Source organism: Haliotis asinina, chromosome 11 (genome assembly GCF_037392515.1).
Source record: "Haliotis asinina isolate JCU_RB_2024 chromosome 11, JCU_Hal_asi_v2, whole genome shotgun sequence".
Classification (NCBI taxonomy): Eukaryota; Metazoa; Mollusca; class Gastropoda; order Lepetellida; family Haliotidae; genus Haliotis; species Haliotis asinina.
Window position 1 is genome coordinate 42075139 of NC_090290.1, and position 23371 is coordinate 42098509.

General features: G+C 40.2%; 1 protein-coding gene across 1 annotated transcript in view; it reads right to left on the reverse strand.

Moving 5' to 3' along the window:
• LOC137255797 (5-hydroxytryptamine receptor-like) overlaps window positions 1-23371 on the reverse strand; it is a 131840-nt gene that overhangs the window by 18912 nt on the left and 89557 nt on the right. The window contains exon 3 of the mRNA XM_067793338.1: window positions 20577-20623. The gene's annotated coding sequence lies outside the window, so the exon portion shown is untranslated. The remainder of the gene's footprint in view (window positions 1-20576; window positions 20624-23371) is intronic.

Genomic DNA, 23371 nt, shown 5'->3' on the forward strand with positions numbered 1-23371 from the left:
TTTAGCTTTAGTAAATAAGATTTCACCTACCTTCTAAACTCTTCATCTGGCATAGCATCGATTTCACAAATGTTGATGTCAGTAACGTATCCTAGTAATTGAACGTTTTAACCACACTCTGAGACATAATTACATCAATTATTGACTGTGTTACACATCGTTTATCAAAAAAACATGTGTGCCCCGGAGCAGAATTTTGCCTCGAGGTATGTAATTACAAACCACAGAATTATTAAAACCATGTTAATATACCTCACAGATCTGGCATCTGGACGAATGACAACGAAGAGTAGTATAACTAACCTATTTACTAATCTAATTAGCGTAATACTTCCTTGGTTAATTAACATTTGTCTCATGCACTAGACGACCACCTGCACGCACTGTGTGAATAACACATAGTGAATTATTCATGCTCAATTAGAGGTAATAAACACCGATAGTGATAACTAGCAAATAGGATTAATTCTGGTGTATAAAGGTTCACATGTGATTGCCTAGCACCCCTGGATCTCTACGTGGGCTATGAAAGAAAATGTTTTTCACATGCTCCCACATATTTTCATGATGTGCTAACGTAGTGTGTTCATGTGTCTACAAAACGAGTTTTGATCTTATATTACTGACATGGAGAGAATGAGATTGCTTCTTTATGTGGAGAGAGAGAGAGAGAAAGAAAGAGAGAGATTTTATTATGACTTAGTCGGGGGTAAGGGGGGGGTGGGGGTGGGGGGGGCTAATTTCATTGTCTTTTAGAAGAAGGACCGTTTATCGTTCAGTGATCATATTAACAGATAGCTGATGCAGCGATTTTACTTACATACCTACTAGTACCTTCGATCTATTCTCATACGGAGACATAACTGATTCTGATGTTACTCCGGCGAATGTCTTCTTGTCTCACATGTCACAGCAGATTGATTTCATTATATATGCAAGATAATTTCACGCAGCTTTAGGTACCCGTGAAGATAAGGGGTCAAATAGGTCTTCAGCAATCAATGCTTGCCATAAAAGGCGACTATGCTTGTTGTAAGAGGCGACCGGGTGGTCAGACTCGCTGACTAGTTTAACACATGCCATCTATCTCAACTACGTAGATCGATACAGTTACTTATTCTGGTGATCACTGGATGGTCTGATGTAGACTCAGTTATTTGCATACCTTTGCCACAAAAATGGAATGTTACCGTGTGCAGGGCTGCATACTAAGAGAGCACACATCTTCTTGTGATCCATTACTCATGCGAAGACATGGATAATTCAGTAATGTTACTCATACCAATACACACTTTCCTTCCATTACTCATGCGAAGACCAAGCCGATCAAATGATTTATTAGACGAATACCTAATTTTCACATTACTCAAGTCAAGGCATAGCTGATTCATAGCTCACGGGAATACGAGTATCTCCGCGAAATCCTCACCATCTTCTTGTACACGGGTGAAGACCTTGAAGGCTGAGTTATCTTATGAAAACTGGCTTTCTTTTATTTTACATAAAGACCCGTTCAAGATGTTACTGACGTCATTCAAGCTTGAAAAAAAATGTTTGCAATATCTTCAAGACTGTCAGACTGTGATATTGCTTTTTAGAAAGCAAGCTTCAAAAAATGTTTGCGAGATCTTCAGGACTGAGCATTTGGAACAATACTAATCGGGTGGACGCCCTGAGCAACAAGGAATTGCAAGTTCCTAACATTGCCTCGAGATAGTTTTGCACGGAAGAATATATAGTGTGTGAGTATATAGAGTGAGTTTCGTTTTGCGCCGCTAGTACAGATATTGCAGCATCTGTGCTCGTGTGGGAAATCGAACCAGGGTATCCGGTGTGACGGCAGGACACTTTAACCAGTACGCTATCCAACCACCCTTTTTGAAGTATTATTGTGGAATGGGCGACAAACGAAACGAGGTCGCTTAATGGTTCCCTGCTTCAAAGATTCTCATGCAAGGCCTGGACATAACATGTGTCTAATGAAGCTGTTTGAGACTTAATCTGAACTGACGTGATTTGTTCGTTTTTTTATGTGGTGTATGTTTGTTATTTTTCATGTTGTAAATGGGGCAACGCCTTTTTATTTGCAGCTGAACCGTTAATGGGTTTCCAAGGGCAACATCAGATCTACTGCGACACCTAAGTCCGAGTAACCGAGAACAGTCACGACAACCATCTTTACAAACAAGGGTTCAGCATCTACTCATTATATGAGAGAGCTAGATATTATACAATGTCACGTCTCAACTTGCACAGCATGAGTGTCATATTGGGTACAGCACACGAAGGAAAAGGTTTCAAGCACGTACGACAGATTTCAAATGCCCCCAGAGCATAACCTAGTGGCAACGAATTTCCTTTCAGGAGAAATACTTTACCTGAAACTTCATTGTAGATATTACCATAGATGCAGGAACATGTTGGTGAATAGATTACACTTGACCAGCTCTTAGCCCTCCTAGAAACCATAGAAACCACACACACACGCACGCACGCACGCACACACACACACACACACACACAGACGTTATTCAAGTCACGATATATTGTTGAAATATTGCCGATGTGACGTTAAATCTTAACTCACACACACACTCTGATGTGACTTTAAATTCTCTCTCTCTCTCTCTCTCTCCCTCTCTCTCTATCGCTCTCTCTCTCTCTCTCACACTGTCAACACTCTTGGTTTAGAGCATCATTAACATTAGAATGAATGCACACCATGCTCAAGGTTACCCTCTAAAATATCCACCTCCCTTAACCAAACACGCTCCTCCACACCCGAGCATACCCCATCCCCACCCCCATTCCACCCCACCCCTGCCACCCACTCCCATATTCCATCCCTCAGCTGAGATGATCAGGTCTAAACGGTCGATGCTGGCCAAAATGAACGACAACAAACGTACCGGGGCTCCGTGTTAGCCGTGTAATGAGCTGAGGCTTACCATTGACAGTTGAGTTTGCCTCTATGTCGATGATTGATTTGGGAAGCTTAGCGCTGCGATAGTCGAACTATACCCATTTATCTTTATAAATCTGCTGACAAGTATTTAAACAAATGTTTCAATTGGCGAGACACTGTGTTGTCAGACAAACAAGGGGATTTGCTGCGAAATTAACTCCACAGCAGTGCTTGGATCGAGATGAATTTGGTGAGCATAAACCGGTTTTCTGTTTTTTGAGCTTGTGCCAACGAGAGTGCCTTTGTGCCGAAATGTGCTTGCATACACATGACGTTATCACCGTGATCGTTGTTACAGAAACATAATTAACTAAAGTATATATTAACGCTAGTTTTCCATCATTTACACATATTTTTCTTGTACTAATTCACAGGTTACTGAAATATGTCAATTAATCAATACAATCCTTTCTAATGACGTCTAAAATTACGGAGTAGTGAGCGAGTGTAAATGGGGTACGATGACATGCGTCAACCAAGTCCGCGAGCCTCTCGATCTAATCCTGTTAGTCGCCCCTTGCGACAAGTATTACTAAAGATCCGTTCGAACCCAGATCTTCACAGGCCTATAATAATATTGTAAAGATTTAGCACAGGTCTTTGGTTCTAGTACTTCAAGGTCGCACAATTTGTGGCTCATCTTTGAAGAAACATCAGCCCTACCAAATATTCACGTCTGTTTATCATTATTGCAAACATACGCCGCTGTCGCGCGCTTGCAAGCACGTACGTACGCACTCGCGCATACATAGTGATATTCCATTTTCAGTCACCATTTTCCGGTTCTCTCGAACGTAGGATAATTGGCAGACTTATAGTTTCTTAAAGTTCGGAAGAAATAAATTATTGTCTAAATTATTCCGTCTTGGCCTCTAACACTGTCCCCCTGCCCATGGCATGTGTGTGATGACAAAGACAAGTTGATTCCTCACATGCCCAAACCTATACATGTCTCACAAACCGATGGCGTGTGGGTAATTATTTGGGCTAATATTTTGAAATGGTCTAGCAGACGCTGCTGGTATTCACAACGATATCAGTATCAGCAATAACGTCTTTAGTCTACAACCTAGCTGCTAACCTCATGAAATATACATGTGGGAAAAGCACAAGAATAGAAAATTGGGATTAAGGAATTTCCGCATCGATGATTCTCGGTCTTATTGCTGAAGTATTTCTTATTCAGGAATCCCAAAGGAATCATAAAGAATTCGACTGTGCTGCACATTTATTCAAGATTTCGTGAAGAATCGGACAACGGCTCTTTATCATGTGATAGTATTTTCAACGTCGCTTCCCTGCTAATACTTCACCCATATCAACTATTGTAACGAGCCAGCAAACCATTGAAGTGGATGGTTATGCTTCGTCACCGCTCCAATTGATACTTTGCATTCTCTACAGTAAACGCAAAAAGAGTATTTGTCACGCTTTGGGCGGCCACGTGGTATGTGTTTCTTGTCGATGCCGAGCTAATTTACTGACACAAAGCGACCATGGAGGCGTAGGACTCGGCAGCAGAACAACAGCTTTATGCCAAATGCCAGGCAAATGGGGAGCCCGTCTAAAAGAATGGAGGATGGATAAAAGAGTGCAAGAAGCATAGCATCACATCGTTTTTGTTGCAAAATAATTGCTTTTACTCGTATCCTTGAGTATAAATATGGTAATACGTTAGCGAGTTTAACTCGGAATATTATATTATTGCAACTTAAAAGTGGTAGAAGACTTACTTGGGAGGGTTTACCATAGATTGGTACAGTATTTGAACTTTATGGTAGAGGATTTTCGTTAGTGAGTTTAAGACGATTCGGAATAACATTGAAACTTCCGTTGGTATGGTAGAGGCTGTTGTGGGTTATTTTTCCTCGGAACACTCTTGCAACTTTATTTGGTAATGGTGTTACATTAGTGGGTTTAACTCGGTTTGGGATAGTATTGCAACATTGTGTGGTAGAGGTTTTACGCTAGTGGGTTTAAACTGGCTGACAACATTATTGCACCTTCATGTGGTAGAGGTTTTCCTTTCACTTACTGAGTTTAACTTGGCATACAACAGTATTGCAATATTGTGTGGTAGAGGTTTCACTTTCACGTTACCGAGTGTAACTTGGCATACAAAAGTATTGCAACATTGTGTGGTAGAGGTTTTACATTTACGTTACTGAATTTAACTTGGCATACAACGGTATTGCAACATTGTATGGCAGAGGTTTTACGCTAGTGATTTTAAACTGGCTTAGAAAAATATTGCAACTTCATGTGCTAAAGGGTTTCACTTTTTACGTTACTGACATTAACTTGGGTTAGAACAGTATTGCAACTTTATGTGGTATAGGTTCACGGTAGACTTAGAACAATATTGCAATCCAAGTGATTAATGGTAGGTTTAATGTTAGTGGGCTTCATTTGGTTTAAAATAGTATAACAAATTTATATGGCAGAGGCTTTAAGATGCACAATGTAGGTTTGTTTGATGGTACAAGCCAAGAGCGGAAGTGAGTGTTTGGAAAACTATGTAATTTGCAATTGTCACAATGCTGAGATGGATACTCGCTTAGCATCACTTGCCTTACCATGGTGCATCCCTGTACTCGAGAACCATTCTCCCACACTACCGCATGGTGTTGTAATGAAGAGTAGCAGTTGAAGTCGCTTAACAAAGTACAACGTCTTTCACCCCCTTGGAATGGACCACACGGAATGGACAAATGTAATATCTGAGAGTGCGTCCCACTTTCACCATAGTACAACGTCGTACGAAGAGTAGAAATGTGTTTAGCATTGAACGACCTTGTACTCAAGAACACTGTCACCAACTGTACAGTATGTCTCGTTGCACCTAACCTCAGTCATATCCATTCCTCTCAGTTCGTTTCATCTTTCCTTCCAACCCTAAATTAAGCAAGCTCAGATTTACTCACGTTCAGGTCTGCCATCTCAGTACGGCTCCTTTTCAGTTTAGACGGAATTGTCTTTATCAATCTGAGACTAAGCACTAGTTTACCAAGTGATACTGATATGGTGGTGCATCACCCAGTGTGAGATGACGATGGTCTCACATGTTCACAATAGTGAAACCAACACGAGCAGGTAGGGTGAGCACATGGATGTAGCCATGTCTCCTTCAAAGACCTAGACCCGTGAATGTCCGCGATAGAATATGCCTTCAGCAACCCATGCTTACCATAAAAAAGAGTACTTGTCGTAAGAAGTGACTAACGGGGTCGGGTGGTCAGACTCGGTAACTTGGTTGACACATATCATCGGCTCCCATTTGCGCAGATGCTGTTAATCACTGAATTGTCTGGTCTGGATTCGATCATTTACAGACCGCCGCCATATAGCTGAAATATTGCTATGTGCGGCTGTAAGACACACGGTAAGACCCACAGAATGCATACTAACATATTGCAGCGGTACGTAACCATTCGCGGGGCTTCAGTAGGTTTCATGAGCCCTAACGGTCTGTGTACAAGAACAAGAAAGTGTGCCTTCAGAAAATGCCCCTTCGTGTGTCCGAGAACGACATTCGTTGGCTAATTAGATAATAACATTGTTCTTTTAAATAGATAGAAATGAAATATAATTTGTGCTTTATTAAATAACCACTGTTAATTACAAAATGGCATTCCAGACCAAGCCAAGAATCGGTACAATCTTTGGTGCATAGTTTTGTTGAAGCTTGACTGTTGAGCTAATGGACCAAGGTTACAGAGACGTTCTGACTCCACTATACTCTGCTAACCGAGGATTTATGGCCTCGATCAAACAGTAATTACCCTAATTATATTCAGTTCATGTCTCCTTCTCACAAAGCACTAATTAAAACGTCTAGACTGAGGATGCGGGGGAGAATTTTCTTGTTGAGGAAGTTATGTGATTCAGTGAGTGAGTGAGTTTAGTTTTACCCCGCACTCAGCAATATTCCAGCTGTATGGCGGTGTTCTGTTAATCATCGAGTCTGGACCAAACAGTCCAGTGATCAACAGCATGAGCATCGATCTGCGCAACAGGGAACCGATGGCGTGTCTCAACCAAGTCAGCGAGTCTGACCAATCGATCCTGTTAATCACCTCTTACGACAAGTACAGTCGGATCTCGGATCTTCACGAGTGTGTTTGGTTCAGACAATATTGGAATAACCATCAGACACTACATATGTAAGGCACAAGGTCTTGCAGCATCTTGTGTTCAAGTGTATCGCTGACTGTCAACATGTAAGAAAGTCGTACCAAAGAGTTTCACTCGGATTCAACAACCCTAAAATATAACTCTCTGTTATGTACATCTATTTCTCTTTCAAGGCACTTCCGGTGCTGTCACAACTCCTAGTGTAAAGTACACAACCCAGTACACTTGAAAGAACCCACGAATCATTTGGTATATGACCATATGGTGGCCACGTGAATACATGCACACACCTAGTTGCGGGTACAGCTACGTGCAGTAAACTTGGACAAAATACTGTGATTGTGTCCCAGTTCACCAAACTGTGAATGTCAATACCGCAATAACTAGTGGCTGCAAGAGTTATATGATCCCTGGGGAGTTGAGATTGAAAATATGATGTGCCGTTAAGATTGACATCCAGCGATCGAGTAAAACATGCCAGCGCCTTGGTCATGTACTAGTTGCATGGATAAGTGCGCTTAATTAACATCCTATAATCGTAAAAGTTTATTTTTGGAATCATAAAATAGACGGGCATGTATTAGGTCCTCTGTCCTTCATTTTGGTACACATTTTGCTCTCTTGTCTGTTGTCCTTAAGTGACAAAACAGTCTTTCCTCTCTCTCAGATATTTCAGCTTCAAGCGTATTTTCAAATTAATATTCGTATAGAATTGTGAAATAACCAACATTTAAACTGCTTTGTCTGTCTTCGGTGCAGTATTCGTTTGATAGAATGTTGTATGTTCGGGTAGATCAGGGATAGCGTTAGGGGACGTTCTATTTACCGTACCAGTTGAAATTACAAGGACAGGGACTGTCAAACCAAAAGTCATAATCAGAAAGAATATTTGTTTTGTATTATGCGTTTTGTCTCCATTTAATTAATATCCAAAAACAGGGACACAACGAACTGCATCTCCTAAGAACCGTATGTCTCACTGCCCCTCGCATGGGAGAAAAATATGAATCTAATTTCGGCAGCATAACGAACTGCGTATACTCAAATATCTAAGTACTTCAACGGGTAGCCGCTTTCAAAGTGTACAAGATAACGAGATCAAACCGTACGTTCAACGCAGTGCGTAACCCCGCTTCGCAGTCATTCGTATAATTCGTCCAAGTAGCCATTCCTTTAATGTTTTATAGACCATCTGACTGGTATTTACATCCCATTGGCACTCATTTGCTGAAATATAGCACTGCATCCTGGGTACATTTTGGACGTAATAGCTCAATTCCTTCTCGGCAAATCGCTGGTCTATTACCAAACCGTAACCGCGCCACTGAGTGCAAGCATCGGACCTCTCCACCCTTCCCAGACTGACCTCGGAGGAGGGCCGTCACAGCGGCAGATAAACCCCGGCAGACTCATTACAAAGGAAACCTAAATTCAATAGATGGATGTTTTTCTCGAAATTGTTAATATCCGCATGATGCTATTGCCGAGGAGTCGCGGAAAAGGCTACTGGATTCAGCTTACATGGCTATATTGTCTTCCGCACAAACAGAACACAATTATCGTTAGAGAAATCGATTGATAATCATTCCAAACAAGCATGCACAGAGAGAAAAGATATATGAGAGCAGTTCAATTCAACTTAATAAACCACAGCGCTGCTTCTTAAAGAATTGATGGCGTTGGACATGAAGCTCAAACAATAATGCATTACCACTATTTGACGAAGAATCATGCTTCCTATGTCAGTCAAGCTGTGTTGCCTTGTCAGTTCGACATGACGTAACTCTAGGGATAGACACTCCACTTCATAAATAACAGTTTTTTTACAATGACGTTAAGAAAATAGCTAGATCAACTGAAAACTTATCAGTTTCTTCCATCTGGTATAATATCATGCCGCCATATAGCTGGAATATTGCTGAGTGCGGCGTAAAACTAAATTCACTCACTCACTATAATATCTTGATACTGAAATAAACCCAAGAAGACGTCAGGCATCGCTGGTTTTGCTGAAACAAGACTGTCGAACTAAAGATCTTAGTGGACATTAAAATTTCAACTCTGATATCTGAAGATTTATTACCTTGATCAACCAGTGATTACCGTAATCCCATAAAAGTTACTCCTTTATCTCACAAAGTACCTGCCTGATTCTTGAGGCAGACCCCTGAAGATCCATGATAGAATTGGTTTACAACAGATGCTAGTCGTAAGAGGCCAAAAACGGGATCGGGTCGTCAGGCTCGCTGTCTTGGTTGACATCGTACCCCAGTTACTTAGATCGATGCTCATGATGTTAATCACTAGATTGTCTGGTCCACTCTCAATTATTTACAGACCGCCGCCAAGTAGCTAATATTACTGCGTGCCGCGTAAAACTGAACTCACTCGCTATGCAGCATTTCCTACACACACTCTCCCATTTGCACAGTACCTCCTTTATATGTCCTATTTATCAATAGGATATGTTCTTCATAAACTGTTTCTTGTATACAACATGTCCATGTAATTCTGTAATCAAACCTTCATAAAATGTTTCCTTCCTGCAATATTTCCTTCATATATGTGTACCATACATACACCATATTCTGTTTCCTCTTAACAATACAGGGGCGGTGGGGTAGCCTAATGGTTAAAGCGTTCGCTCGTCACGCCGAAGACCCGGGTTCGATTCCCCATATGGGTACAATGTGTGAAGCTCATTTTCTGGTGTCCCCCGCCGTGATATTGTTGGAATATTGCTAAAAAGCGGCGTAAAACTAAACTCACTCACTCACTCTTAACAATACATCCTTCATAAAACATTCCCTATATATGTATCCATCACAAAAGTTTAAATGTGTACATATATATAATTTTATTATATAACATGTAAAAATCAGGCACGTATAAGGCACGTATCCCAGCCAGATATATTCCGCCTACAACCGTTGTACAATTTCGTAATGTGTTTCCCATATATCTACCAGCTAGGTATTGTTCCCCTTTTCAATCCATTCCATTGCACGGTTTCCTATTTACAATATTCCCTTCAAAAAGTATTTCTGATATACAATACTTCAAAGAAAGTTTCCCATAGACAATATGAAATTCATGAAGCGTTTCCCGTACATCTAAAATCTATTTATTTTCCCGTTTTACAACCCATCCAATTGCACAGTTTTGTATTCACAATGTTTCCGTCTATAACTCTTTCTGATATGCAATCCTTCAAAACAATTTTCCTATAGAATATATAACTTTCGCAAACAGCATATATACACCTAGTTATCCTTCCCGTCTACAAGTCAACCAAATGTTCTGCCATCATGCGATAAACTCGCATGATTGTCGCCAACAAGTCAATATATCGACTCAGGCCATTGGTGTGCTATGAATGGGAATGGTGTGTTTTATATAACAACAACCACGCTCCTCGCATTCATTCATTTCAAACAATATGAACTGAAGGCGGTACTCTCAAGAGTTCACTGAATGTATTACGATCCTGAAAGATGCGCGCGTCTATAGTCCAGTGACAGCCTATGTTTGCAGAATCCATGTGTTTTGTGGCTCCCACGCGATCGCTACCATCATCAGTGACCGCATTGTGACTCCAGTATTATGCGTGCTATCACAAAGCAATCAACCACGGCCGATCAACCCGCTTCAATAAAATAGTACGTTATAACAAGTAATGCACACAGACACCGCCATGAAAAATGAATTAGATGTCTCTGTAGGAATCTTTACCGATGAAATTCGTTTTCGTTGGCCTGCATACTGATGAAGTATTGCAGCACATTACGTAGTGTGTGTCAGGCCAGCTGGTTACCACGTAATCACGGAGATATCTTCGTGCCCGCAATATTGTTTCTTACTGTTTCGTCAACATAACATAACCCCCATACTATGCTGTCTGTGTACAATATATCTCTCCTAAGTCGTTGCCTGTGTACAATGTGTGGCTTATACACCGATTTCTATACATATTTCTGTATACATGTCTCATAACACTGATTTGTATTAATCCTATCTTACAAGGAGATGCGGATCTCTCAATTACTGAAAACCAGAATGTTTTCAAATGTGGACATCTACACCACCTATATGTCCGAAACAAAACACTTTCTCAGTCACCTTCTGTTGTACATTTCCTACATGTCTGTCACTTGTGTACATTGTTGTGAGATGAATGGTGCAATTTATCGGCGGAGGACTTTTTTAAGTTGGGTAACTTGCGCCAAATCCTTTTCTTAATAAATAAAATATTTTTAAAACAAAACATCATAAACTGTTTCCGTTTTGCAAACTGTTTCCTGTGTACAATATAAATCTCATAAACTGTTTAATAACACATGGCTCATAACTTTTTCCAGTGTACAATATATCACTCATAAACTGTGACCTACATATGTGAATATGCTATATCCTTCAATAACTGTTTCGTTAATACAATGTCTCCTTCACAAACGTTTCTGACATATGTCCCGGCAAGATATTATTCCAGTCCCCAGTTCTACAACCCATCCCATTCATTCACTGTGCATCCAAGTTACAACATATCTCACGGTCACTTTTTATCATCCACACAACGCAACCTTACTAACTATATCTTAGACTGATTGTTGTGTACAGTTTACGCTTCGTAGACTGATTTCTATGTGCACTCCATGCTTCATAAAATGTTTCCTGTATGATAAGCTTCTTAAAATGTTTCTCAACATGTGACATGTATTCCCGACCTTTCTTAAGTTTTAATGATGCAATGAATGCATGCAATGAATGCATGCAATGTATGCATCATGAACTGTTTTCTACAAGTTTTCTACAGTCATGCAATATATTCTCCAATGTTCCCTTCACACAACTTTTCTTAAGTTTTAATGATGCAATGAATGCATGCAATGAATGCATGCAATGTATGCATCATGAACTGTTTTCTACAAGTTTTCTACAGTCATGCAATATATTCACCAATGTTTCCTTCACACAACATATGCATATGTTTAATTGCAATTCATTCACCGATGTTTCCTTCACACAACATATGCATCATGAACTGTTTCAAATATGCCATATCGTTATTAACAATTCGATACAGTCAGCCTCATAAGCTGGTTCCTATTTCCAATACATGCCTCAAAATCTGTTTCATACGAACATACAAAATACCTCCTTAACGCATCCTTTCCTGTAAGCAATATATCAATGTATACACCGTTTCCTGTATGGGATGTGTCACTCAATCACACGTCACAGATCCCAAGAGAGGCAGGCGATCGATTCATAGCGAAACATTCAAAAGGAAAGATGCATTCTAATTGCTAGTTTCGAGTTGGTTATTATCTTCTTTCCAATAATCACAACTGCTGCAAACTACTTTAAATAGCATCCTTACTGCCTTCGAGAGTTTAAGCAGCTGTAACTCAAAACACGCATAGCATCATACGACAAGAGCCCTTTTTACATGGATTGTGTGGAATTGTTCTCTTCTTTTGTCCGGTCCAAAGTTTGAATCACTATATATGTTTGCATTACTTACATTTGCAAAACAACATGCAAGAAGTGCGAGAAAAAGTTTAATTCATTAAATTTAACAAAATGTAAGTTATAAAACAAAAGCAAAAAATGACCAGAACGTCCGTGAAAGTGTGCCATACGTGTTGACGTGGCGTTACAGCAGCTCAGTCAACCAATTTAAAGTTTTCGAATGTGAACAAGCATCAATACCGCCACAGAATGATGGGTGGATCGATGAGGAATAGGCATCTAGTTGCAGAAATTCAAAATTGGCATCAGAATCCAGAATTTCTCATTCCATAACAACACATGGGTGATGGACTGACAGAAACTTATGAAAATCAGCACCGAGGACTGTTGAAAAGCCAAACTGAAAGACTGTTGAAAACTTTAATTTAATTTAACATGACAGTTAATGCCCTCAATAGGACTGATTGAATAACAAGTAATATATGTTGCTGCATACGCCATTTTCTTATACAGGTACATTCTTCATACACTACTGACTACAAGCTTCTTAAACGGTTTCATGTAAGCAAAATAAGTTGCGTTCATCATGTTTTATAGACAACGCATCTATAATGAACATTACCTATGCATATGCCTCAGATACAATATCTTCCGTACATGCTGTTTAGTATATGCAATGTAGCCTTCATAGTACACACACTCTAACACGTACTGCCTCCTTAATACACGTTTTTTTAAAACTTAAGACAGTAAATTTCCCCATTAATTATTTCGTATATACACACAACACCTTGAAGATATTGATTCTGCTCTGATCAGTTAGAAATGTATGTCAGGTCCATGTCTAGGTTGAGATGACCTACAAGATCGGTTTAAGTCAGTTTGAACATCGCGTATGGCGCGATTGTGAGTGCCATGTTGCTCCACGCTGTTTCCGGTTCTGCTCTCCATCAACGACGTTGACACGGCCGTCCCTTTTATATTCTTTGATCAGTACTTCACGGAGACAATGCAAATTCAAGCGGCAAGACGAATGTGACACGGCCTAGCGCCCTAATGGTGATTAATACCTCAATTCCTTCAACGGACCTGCAATTTTAATATCAAACGCACCGGGTTTGGCCGTTGATGTACAGAACCTTTTGCAAAAAATACAAGCTTTTCCTCGTAAACACCTCACAACAATCAGGCAAGGTTTCCAAGCAGGCGTTCGCGTCTAATTGCGTGTTTTCAGCCTCTATGGCAAAAATAAAAGTGACCATGTCAATTACTCGCATTACCCGCTTTGAACAATGATCGCCATCCAAATAAGCCCAACATCGAACACATCTGAGTCTCCAGTCAATATTCGACATTCTTTCGGAATACATTACCATAAAAGGTGCATAAATTCCATCCCGGTGACACATATAGAAACAGTCCTTTCACACGCAGCACATGGTACACGTAATGTAAGCGACATTTCATTCAATGTGTTCACAACAATCACTGGTCTATTGAGTTTCTATTCATGCATTGACAAAACTGAAATAGTGCATTAAAATTTACTCGATAATACGCTTGAAATTTCCCGTATGTCAATCGCAAAGCAACAGTCTGTTCAGTTGTTCGACCTACTAAATTTGAACCATAAAGTATTCTGTCAACAACTCGTACACACGTATGATAATTATATGACATTCAAACCAAGCCATAAACAGTTTGCTTGTACTGTTTACCAAATCATCATAAATTTTAGGCTGTTGTGATCATAACGCTGACGGATTTACCGCATATTTCAAATTTAGTATGCAACATCAGGTCAACTTGAATATGATTGATTCCGTCTTCTGTCTCGATGCGTCACACACACCATGTGTGGTATTTTATTGTCAATTTTGGTTTGGATTTCAATCGACTTAAAGACCCTGGACTGTCATAGATAACAGTTTACTCCAGCCAATACATCACGCTGATCGGCAGTGACAAAGTTGAACGAAAGAATGTTCTATTTCAAATGTAACCTGTAAGTCAAGATGACAGACAAGTTTAATATAGGAGGGTTATATTAATATATACACACGATAAAAAGTATCGCAACACACTCCAGTTTTCTGATTGGTCATATATACCATGAAAAAGTAGGGGATATTCCATCTTGCAAGCATAGTGCCCCCATTGCATATGAGAAAAAGAAATGTAATATACATCCATTTCCAGAGGAATGGAATAAATTATCACAATTTCTCTTTATCATCTGTTCCCTCCTTGGCATTATCATCTGCATGTCATCTATCTTGCAAATCAACTATGCCCTACTTCTTGTGATAGTGTATTATCATTAACAGAGGCAATCGAAGTTATCCAAACCTCTGTTTAGCTTACTGTCTGGATGAATTGACTCACAAGAAATAATTAAATCTAAACGCAAAAGGAAGGAAAACTGTAGGTAAATTTCCTTGAAGAAAAGAGAAGCAACATTGACAAAAACATGTTTCATTTTCTCGATAACTCTGCTCGAATGACCTTAACGGTCACGTTCAAGATTCTTGGCAAACACTGCTCAAGGCCCCTCAAGTATCAATAATTGATGAATAATTGATCACAATGATCATTGCTCGTTTCATCTGCCAATTGCAATAACATCTTACCCTCCTCCTCACTGACTGTATCAGACATTGAATTTGACGTTGAGGTATTGCGTTCAATTCTTGATGGAAGTCTTGCCTCGCGGTTTTGTACTTGAGGATCTCTCAGGCGTATTTTGCAACCCAAAATGTCCAAAGCATGTTCTAAGGGACTGAAATGTGGCCTCCTGTCGGGTCAAGGCTCATCTGTCATCGTCTTTCGATGTAAGACGTCGCCAGTGTGCACGATATGGCCTGGCACTGTCATCCATGAAGACTGTCTTCACTTTCTAGGACCTCATCGATGTACCGCTTTCCATTCAGGTTTTGTCTGGTTGTTAGAATTCAGATTTACAGTAGTATGAGAGAAACCATCACACAAACGATGAATCCCTGTTTAACGGTTCTCGATCCATGATATTCCATTGTGTACATGCAGTGTTTCTGCGCTCTGGGCCTAACAACAAAGAGTCGCACGCTGACATCTCTTAACACAGTCTTCAATAACACGCCATAATTGCCATCTCTGAACCAAATATAAGCTTGTTAACAACGTAATCAATTGCTTTTCCATGTGATCGATCTGTAACATCGGTATGCGAAATCTTGACATTGGCTTAATGGCGAGTACACGTATTGCATGTGATGATTCTCTTTGATCTTATGGTAATAACAATGCACCACAATAAGTATAAAAGCAAATATAATTATGATATAAATGAATGTGGCTAAATAGGGTTGAAAATTATAGGTGTTGCGATACTTTTTTCTTTGTGTATAAATATATCTGTGCAAGATGCGTGAGCTGGTATATTTTACGCCCTTTCACCAATGATATAATAATGATATATAATATAATAATATCAAGACAATACCACTACTACCAATACTACTATGCTACTTCCAAAGATACCTCTAAAATGTGCTACTACAGTACTACCAAAACTGACCCGTGAAGTTCCCAGGGTAGAATAGGCCTTCAGCAACCCATGCTTGCCATATTTTTGTCGTAAGAGGCAACTAACCGGAGCGGGTGGTCAGGCTCGCTGACTCGGTTAAGACATGTCATCGGTTCCCATTTGCGCAGATCGATGATCATGCTGTTGGTCAATAGATTGTCTGGTCCAGACTCGATTATTTACAGACCGGCGTCATATGGCTGGAATACTGCTGAGTGCGGCGTAAAACTAAACTCCCTCACTCATTCACTCACTACCAAAACTACTAATATTGCCATTGAAGATAATAATAATTTTGCTTAGTGTATATTATGCAACGTAGAATGAAATCCATTTCAGCGACTTGCTAGGAAGCTGCCAGGTAGGTGGGAGTGTTAGTATAACGTTATGCAACCCTTTGGAACTGTTGCACCGATACTGTATGCACGTCCATTAGCCATCATCAAGCGTTCACGTCTAAAATCGAGAGAGCTTTCAACGATTCAATAGCCGTTAATCCCCTTATGAGAATACGCGACGCGCGAGTGCAGCGAAATTAGCGAGTCACTTGTCAACGTGGTTCGCGACTAAAATACCACTCACCACCAGCATGTGGACCAATGTCAGATACGTGATAAACTCCATCTGCATCTGCCGGTGCACCCTAGAGTTAGATTAGTTTCATATTATCACACTCGCCGGGTTTCCATCAGTCTCACTAGAGGCCGGGATTAACATGAAATGGGCCGACTTTCAAATCCTGTCTATAATCTGTCAATTTGCGTTGCCAATTATAAAATTACGAGTAGTTTACATCTCATACACAAATGGGAAACGGTAACGCAAAAGCCATGTCAGTCTCAGCTTCCATTGGACATAGTTTTGATTAAGTTCTTGTATTCGACACTGCTGCTCCTAAAACAGTGAGTGGCAGACTGAGTCAGTCAGTATGATTTCGCGCAGCTTCTGTCAATATTCCAGCAATATCAGGACAGAGGACACCGGGAATGGGTTTCACAAGTCACCTATGTAGGTGATTGAACCAGGACTTCGTCCCGTACAGATTCTCGTCCCGTTGTCAAATATGAATACAACTATTTTATCACTCTTGTATCAATACCTTGGCCAGATGACAGGACAATAACTTTACCAACATATGTCATATTTGGGATTTCACTTTCTTAGTAAAGTACAAATTCTAGTACTTTTTTTCGGTTGAGTCCCATCCGGGATTCGAACCCGCACCCTCAGAGTCAGGCACCTAATCGCCAGCACACAAAGTCAGCCGCCTAGCCCGCTCAGCCACCGCGACTTCCTGCACTTTACTAAGAAAGTGAAATCCCAAATATGACATATGTTGCATTTGACCACTTTCTAAATGGCATCGTGAAATAATAACTTTACCATTAAACAAGTTGGGATTTTTGAACGTACAAGATTAATAAAATGCACATGATGAAGCCAAAGAGGAAACAGATGATGAAAGGGAAAATGTGACAATGTATTTTCATTCATTTGGAATGTTTCATCTGTATAGAACTGATATATATTCCTTTTTCTGATATACACTGGCACTGGCTAGTGGTATGACACAAATGTACTATCCCCTACTTTCTTTGAGTGGTATATCAATTTCTCCATAATCCATACATCCCATCCCATAAGACTGTATCCGTTCAATGGTTTCGTGATAACATACAAAGCGTTATTCAAACCAACTCAGTGTAGTAACTCATGTGTCTGTTGCATTAACGAAGACACAAACCTGTGCATCAATGCAACATCAACCAACAGCTGTGCTGACACATTTTGGAGCGACCAATTAATCATTCGGTGGAGGTAAGTTGGGACCATGCACTTTTTACATGCAAAACCAGATGAGTTGTTTAATAGAAATCATGCGCTTATGCGCATAACATGCACTTAACATTTTGGGGTAAAAATGTCATTTATGTGACAAATTCGTTACTTTTGAAAAGTATTTTCTAACCCGTGAAGATCAGGGTTTGGTTTTCCTCAACCCGTCTTTGTCTGAAGAGACGACTAATTGGATCGAGTGGTCAGACTCATTTACGGACACATGACATCATATTCCCATTGCAAAGACCAATGTTCATGCTATTGATCACTTGACTGTTTGGTCCAGATTTGATTATTTACAGACCGGCACCACATAACTGGCACATTATTGAGTGCGGCGTTAAAAACAAACACACAAAGTAATTTCTGGGAAAATATATCTTTCTTCGATATGGAAGTGAAGGAAAGTTTCACTCCTCCCACGCCTGTGGTCGTTTACAAGTCCAACTCAAAGTTTGCAATTCAGCAAGCGTATGATGTGACATCAATAAATAATCAATACTCACACAATACCCCAACACCAGAAGATAATCAGTTACGATTATCTGCATAAACAGATTCTATTGGACGTAAAAGGCAGAATAGCGATGGAAGTTATATGAATGAGTGGCGGGAAATCATTGATGGTACCAGGTGCATTTGACATGACACGTTCATGACGTCAGTGTTGTACAATAGCCCTTTTCCATACATTCTAGCCAGTGAAGATACTCGTAAGAATCTGTCTTCATTGACCCATGTTGTAATGGCTATGGAGGCAACCTATCTTGTTTTTATATATCTACACGTGACAGAATGATTTATGTACATATATACATAAACATATAATTGTTTAAAACCAAACCAGAATGGTTTCTGGACGTATGATAGAGTGGTTTACAAGCAAAACAGTATGGCTTATTTACATTTGTCATAGTAAGAATTAATCATAATTACGGATAGAATGTTTTAGAGCCAACCAAGATTGGCGGATATGCATATACTACAACTAGAATAGTTCGAGGCACATGCTGGAATGTCTAGAATGGTTTTAGGCACATGCTAGTATGGTTTGTGACGAAAGCAGAATGGCTTATATACATATACTGGTGGTGTACTTACATACCATGGAATGGTTTGTGCATTTGTACATATGGAAGAATGATGTGCTTGCTTCACGTGTGCTAAAATATTTTATACACACATGCTACATTGTTTTGTCCAGTAAAGGCCTGTGGTTCAGGCGTTTCCCCTGTTCGAGTCCCATGTGGGCACAGCACGTATAGCCAACCAGCCTTCATTGATATAGTGGCTATTGTGATAAAAGCCACTTAAAAAACATCCTTCCAACTTGGCCCCTGGGACAATAACATAAAGTCGGGAACAGAAACTGAATCATTTCGTTATCAGAGCTGCCAGCTGACATTTAATACTGCATTACTTTCAGCTCGCCACTAATCGCCTCATATTGCTTTTGTAGATAGTACTTTCATATACGGTGCACGGTATTCGAATTGCCCTTATATAGGTTAAAGGATGAGACACTAGCCTCGGGAATAATTTCATATGGTTGAACCATAGTGCCCGTAAAGCTACAAACCGATCATTCATTGACAACTAGGAGCCACACGGAAAAGATTTCCGACAAACATACATAACCGATAACCGTGTGTGTAGTTTTTGACAAACATAGTATTGAACAATATCATAGATAACCACATCACTGAAACATTTGCTATATTGAAGTCAAACAGTTTTATGGTTAGACAACTTCATTGCCAACAAACCAATGGTTTACCCATAGGTTCACCTCTCTCCCCCGTCATCACCGAGGTCTACATGGTGGAACTCGAAGACTCCCCTCACCTAGCTCGTCACACTAATTTCTAGGGTTCCGAAAACTTGACGACACCTTTGTTATAATCAACACCACTGATGATCCTAGCTGCCTTGTCAATCATCTCAGTGCCCAACATCAACGCATGAAATTCGCAAGAAACCGACAACAAGCTACCATTCCTAGTCGTCCAAGTAGAAAAAGACAACAACAACGTACAAACTCCACACAAGTGTCTATAGAAAATCAACCAATGTCTACACTTCTTATCTAATCACTCAAGTTGTTTATCCATAAAAGTCTTCATCTTTATCACACCAATTTCTAAAATGCCACTTAAAGAAACTTCATTGCAGTAGATGCGACGTCTCCGGGTAGATGCCAACTCCGTTCCAAACAAGTGATCCACAAAATTATGCACAAGGAATACACAGAGAGATAGATAGCAGTTTGATACGTGGTGTACTGCAAGTTTGGACACTGTCCACGCATGTCATTTTATACCGTTTTACACCAGTCGTGGCCGAGTGACACCGGTAATGGATTCACTCACATGTAGACAATTGAACTCAAATATTATATGAGAGGGACGACTGCTTTAACCGCAAGACTTCCTAGTCGAGCCTTACATGCCCTGAGCAGATAAAAAGCCATCCACTGTATTTATTCATGCAGTCAACAACCGAGCAACTAGAACGCTGTCTTGAAACAGTTTACCGTTGGTAGCAATGACTTTGTATCAGCTGTCTCTAAAATACATCAGAAAGTGTATAAAAGTCGCTTACCTAATGTCCACAGATGTACTCTTGGAAGAAAATCCTGCGCACACGTCCTGCAATCAAATTGGAAGAATTAGTGCTGCTGTTGACATGCATCGCACGTGATTACGTAATGACATTGACACGACGACGCAAGACTTATGATTACTTGGAGAGATATGTAAATTCGTGGTTATATGTACATGTCATCGATCGTTACGTTAATGACCCCGAGCGCCCTACCTGCTGGGGAGGTGGTCGGGCGAGAGCTAGATGTTTGGATCAATGCTCAACAGCACTCCTCTCACGAACACTATAGATTACCATTGTGCGTTTCTGCTGGTTTGATTGACAGCTTGTGCACAGGTAGAAACAGACGGAAAAGACCAACTGCAGTTTTCGTCAATATCAACAATGCTTCCAGTTGAAGCGGGCATGATGAAGGCTGAATGCATGATTCTTTTACGATAATTCCATGCATTGCGTATTATGAGAAATCTGCTCTTTTTAACTCAAGTGAAGAATTGGTGTTTATCGTGGTCTAATGACAATTAGTTGTCAGTTATTACCTTCTCTCCGGCTCATATTGCCACTTTTATTTGGTTTTCTTGAGTGTTACAGTAGAGAGTAGAGTCAAATTCCTGTTATTACGTACTGTTATTTAATAACGTTTATTAGAGGGATAATTAAACGGCGATAACGTGTTATTGATGACGCGTGTTTCCTCACGGAAACATATAGCTATAACATGCTGATGGATTACACCGGTTGAACGGTGATGAAGGGGAAAGAACTGTACGAGTTGAAACGGTGCTTAATCTATTTCAACCTTTGCAATGAGAATGAGTAAGCTCGGTGAGTATAACGTGTTGGCTCTTAATTCAACTTCGTATAATTAATTCAATCAAACATGTGCTTATGATAAAGTGATTCAAGTGAGTTCAATTAGGAATCAGTCGTTGTCATGGTGACAAGACGTAAAAAAGATGTAACGGTAATTTTCGTCACGTGACTCGATAGCTTGGTTGGGTACAGGTTATAGGTTTGTGGTCCTAACGACACACCTTTTGCGTGTGGTTTCAACGATTAATGACAAGTCCTTTGAAGTCACTAAATGTGTGCTGTTGGCGTCGTATTACGGACATATATGGAATGAAGTCAAACAACACATTTAAAGCACCTGATCAACATGCACAAAACATCTCCATCCGGTCCGACATTAAAATGTCACCAAATTTATTTGTGTATACGGATAGATTTTAAAAACAACGAAACACATTGTTGCACACACATCTATAACACCCTCCCTCTCTCTCTCTCTCTCTCTCTCTCTCTCTCTCTCTCTCTCTCTCTCTCTCTCTCCCTCTCTTTCTCTAGGGGACGTGATGTAGCCTGAGGTGAAAGCGTTCGCTCATCATGCCGAAGACCCAGGTTCGATTCCCACACAGGTACAATATATGTGAAGCCCATTTCTGGTGTCCCCTGCAGAAGTATTGCTGAAACATTGCTAAAAGCAACGTAAAACTAAACTCACTCACTCTTTCACTCTCCAAGAGGTCTGTCCCAAATATTCCTAATTCACTCACTCGCCCACTTCACGTAGATGACCAACCAAGCTGCCGCCGCTAGAGGATACAGTCATACTGCCTGCATTCATGCAATACGTCTTCAACTCACTACTCTATCGGGTCATCGATCCCTTCCTATCCTCAAGGGCTTAAACGAATCTCTTAAAGGGGAAAAACCAGTCATATCTCATCATAAATGCACTGGAATTTCTGTTTCTGTAATCTCACTTTCATGACAGATGAAACGTACGTCTCCCAAATATGAAACAGCTTAGACATTCACAATACAATTACGGGACGAATACCATCGCAAGTTTGAATCTTTCTGACAGCTTACACAACAATTTAACACTCGGATTCACAATATCTATTGAAATCAAGTTATCATTGATCACAAGTTTCCGACAACCAGGCAGCCATTTTAGGAGTAATTTTGCAGAGTATGGGCTATTTAAATGGCCATTTGCAGGAGAACGCAACTCCGCGTTGCTAAAGCCCTCTCTTCGGCAACCAATTATTCACAAGATATTTTACCTCAGGTTTGTTTAATTCTGAATGAGAAAATTATGATAATCAAATGGAGTGATTAATAAGATCAATGCTGAGGTATTTTCAGGTTATTTACACATGCAAATTATAGGCATGCTGGAAAAGGTGACAGCTTGACCCACTGGGACCTACTTGCGAAATCTTTCGCAATTACGGACTCAATTTTAACCAGCGACAATGTAAAGAGTTTTCTGTATGGAAAAGTCATTATGCGTCAGTTGTGATTTAAATAACAGTGATTGACCCAGGCAAGCAGCCGTGGTTTATAATTCCACAACACCTAAATCGAGCCACAGGAAATGGTTTGCTGAGAACCCTAAAATAGACACGCGATTAATCATTCACTATGAACTCCTAGGTGCTGTGGGGCTGCGTTACTCGTCACGCCGATGACCTGGGTTCGATTCTCCAGTGGGTGCAATATGTGTAGCCCGTTTCTAGTCTTCGTTGTGATATGCAGGAGTATTGTTGAAAGCGTTATTAAACCTGATCTATGTCACTGACTGAATTGCACGTTTGAGTGAGTGAGTGAGTGAGTGAGTTTAGGTTTACGTTCCTTAAGGTATTCCGGCTATATCACTCTGTGTCGGCTTAATGTGCGACAAAACCCTGAATAATGCAACTCTCAGACGTTTACAAATTGGGAAATCTACTAGTTCGGGTATAATGCTGACAAACGTAGGATTATGGTTGGGTCGATCCTGG